Source organism: Otolemur garnettii, unplaced genomic scaffold (assembly GCF_000181295.1).
Source record: "Otolemur garnettii isolate 467f Iridium unplaced genomic scaffold, OtoGar3 scaffold00177, whole genome shotgun sequence".
Lineage (NCBI taxonomy): Eukaryota > Metazoa > Chordata > Mammalia > Primates > Galagidae > Otolemur > Otolemur garnettii.
In genome coordinates, this window is record NW_003852572.1 from 1,818,988 (window position 1) to 1,822,495 (window position 3,508).

At 34.4% G+C, this 3,508-nt stretch overlaps 1 protein-coding gene across 6 annotated transcripts in view; it reads right to left on the reverse strand.

Annotated features, from left to right (window-relative positions):
- SPOCK3 (SPARC/osteonectin, cwcv and kazal like domains proteoglycan 3) overlaps positions 1-3,508 on the reverse strand; it is a 577,544-nt gene that overhangs the window by 111,364 nt on the left and 462,672 nt on the right. The gene's annotated exons all lie outside the window — the stretch shown is intronic.

Genomic DNA, 3,508 nt, shown 5'->3' on the forward strand with positions numbered 1-3,508 from the left:
CTTTCTGGGTTCCATTCATCTCATGGTTTTCTTTCTGGGTTCCATTCATCTCATGGTTTGCTTTCTTGCCTGTAAATCCTCCAGTGTTTACTCCAACCCAGACCTCCTCTCTCAGATGCAGAAACACTCTTGTGTCTACACTTGCTTGGGCCATGGAACCTTAAACACAGCGTATTAAATTTGGCAACTTTCCCATCGCAGTGGGACAGGTGGATATTCTCACACTTTTGCTCTCTCTTTCATCATCATAATCTTTACAGGCCTTATTAATTCTACTCTCCTTTCCTCAGTTCAATCAATCAACAAGACCTGTTCCTTCAGCCACATCTGCTTCCAATTTCCAATGCCTTAATCGCCATTATCTTCAGCCTTATGACTATCAACCTCCTAATGGCTCACCCTTCTCCATTCTTGAGGCATCTTATTTAACCTTACTACACTCAAATTAAGTGCTTAAAAATCCATATGTAATCTATCTCATAAATGTTGATTTTACTGAAAATATTTTTGGACTTCTCTGTCCAACCATTTATTCCATTTATTACTTCTTATTACGTAATTCCCTACTCATAGACCTTTGCAATGTGATTTCCAAATAAATGACTCAATGACTAAACTAATACTGAAAAGATAAATTGCAACAGAAACTCATGAAAACTTTGAAAATATGCTTCCCAAAAAGTTGTACAGTGTAGAATGTAATAAAATTTCACTTTTTGTAATAATATTCAACTTGAAAAATCCAAGTTTACAATCATTGTCCTAGAAATAGAAAAATCAATGGCACAATTGAATCAGTTTTTTTTTTATATTAGACATTTGTAAAATGTACTTTGTATCATTTGTTTAAGTTACATAATTATTTTTCCTTCCTTGTAATAAGCCTGAATGGAACGCAGTTTCAGGGTTAGGATCAAATCTGTAACATAGATATAAAGTGAAGTTAATTTGATATAGATTAAAACTCAGAGACAGTTTGACAAACAGCATTACATTTGAAAAATAGTGTGATTTTATGTGCTCTTTCAAGAATTGTATACATCTTACCATAAAATGTCAGGAAAAAAATACACTGACGTTACAACTCAATGCAACTAAACCCAGAAATACTCAGTTTCTAACTCATCTTTGGGGTGAATTTAAGCTTCATGTTGAACAGCATGTACTGGCAGGGCATATACTGCCCTGCACCCAGGTTCTGATTGGGTTTGGGTCAATTCTGATCTGTTGGGACACATTTCAAACTCGTAAACTATTGTGACTAATACTTGGGCTTTTAAAATGGGTGCTTTTGTTGCATTTCATAAATAATTATCTTGAAGGAACATGCTACATTCTATACTAGAAAGGAATTAAATAGTTAATTAGGGTTATTTCTACCTTTAGGCCTGAAAATATACAACTGTGTAAACTCCAATTAGAATTTAGGAAGATAAAAATTAATAACATAGTAATTTCATGCACAAAATAAAATATGTGTATGAAATTTAGGATATATTACTTTAATACAAAAATTCTGTATAGAAGAATTAAAATAATCTACATACTGAAAACCGACCCTTTTCCGACTATGTTCTGTTTTTCAACACATACCAACTGTAACCTGAGAACATATTTTAAATATTCCAAAGATTAAACCTCATTTTTTGTATAAATCATATGCAACACTTGCCAAAAATTTAATTTTATTTTTCTATGAGTCAAGTAAAATAGAATTATGGAAGAGCTTACCACTTATAAATACAGTATATTTGCTCTCACGGAGTCATATGCATGTTGCAAGAGCATGTTAATACACTGGTTCCAAGCTGTTACTTATCAAAAATTCATTCTATCATACAGGTGTTATTAAAAAATTCTGTTATACAAAACTGAATGTTAAAACTAATTTTTTTACTTCTATTTTTCATCAATGTTTTCTCCTTGAAAAATAAGTGTGTAATCATAACACAGTAAATAAACTGTTTCTTGACTGGGCTCCCCAGGAGTCAGAGCAATGACATGAAAAGGAGGCAACGACAGAGGCAGAGCACAGAGGAACCCGTGTCCACATCCCGTCTGACCGTAGATGAGGACTGCCGGGTGTTTGACATTAGCACAGGGAAAGGAAACTGAAGCCAACACACCGATACTCACCGCCCCCACGTCTGAGCAAATACTCCAGTCAGTCTCTGGCCAAGTGTCTTGTGAGAGGGAACAGCTACATTTTTGTTTAGGCTGCTGGGGTTGAACCATCTCTGACCTCGCATCGAATTTCACGGCCACCAATGGTATAAGAGCAACTCAGTATAAGTCCTTTTCTACCGTGAATGAAAGCAAGCACAGTATTTTTGCCACAAATCTGAAGAAAATGTCTTTCAGTAACTCTTGACAACAGCATGTGAATCACTGAAAACTGCCTTATCCGAACAGCACGAGCTTTGCACTTTAATACACATACATTCTGATATAAACTAATTAGCAAGTATTAAAGAATTTAAGAAAAATTAAAGATATTAACTTCATAAAATTATATTTGCCAAAACAATGGAGCTACAGCATTAACAAATTTGTTCAGAGTTTTAGTTAAAACTATTTCATCTTTCTTAGTGATCTTGACAAACCAGAAAAAGTGTTTTTAATTACAAAATATTATAATATCCTGTGCAACTTAGGATAATAAATTTTAATACATTTAAAATTTTAATAAGGAGATATTTATTTTAGAAACCATAACTTAACAAAACATTATTGAATCAAGAAACCACACACACAAGTCAGTAGCTATGAAAGAATGAAAAAATGAGAAAGATTTAGATTTAAAAGGAAAATGACAAATAATGAATTCTAGCCCACAGAATTCTATTGCTGAGTTATTTCAAACTCTCAAGGCAAAGCTAATTCCCAAATTACATAAGTATATACTATTGACTATGGGAAAATGAAATCTCCCCAACTTTTATCACCCAATATGATTTTTAAGAGCATAAAAAATAAAATTATACATGGCATTTGATATATGAAAAAGCTCTATATTTAAAAGTATAATCCATCAAAATAAACCAAATTCAAATATAGTTAAATTTGAGGAAATACGTACATACTTTCTCATTATTATAAAGAAATTCTGACTCATAAACGTGAATCCATTGCCAAAGACCGTGTAGGCAGCCCTGAGAAATGAGGCTTTCAAACCTTTACTCTCAGTCTCAAGGAGTAATTATTCTACTACACCGGATAACAACACACAAAGCAGAAAGGAATCCTGTAAAATGGTCAAACTCCCCCACACGATCAGAATCAGCGCAAACTAGCCTAGAATCAGGATCGCCGAGTTACGGGGCTAAGCCTCTGTTTCATGCTGATGCTCTGGGGGAATGAGACTTAAAGGGAACTGGGATGAGTTACATGATTCTGCGCTTCCAGTAAAAGGAAGTCGGACAAAGCAAGGAAGGTGGGTGTGCAGTGAAACTAGGAACCACAGCCCAGGAGAATAATCCAGCAGTGAAACTAGGAACCACAGCCCAGG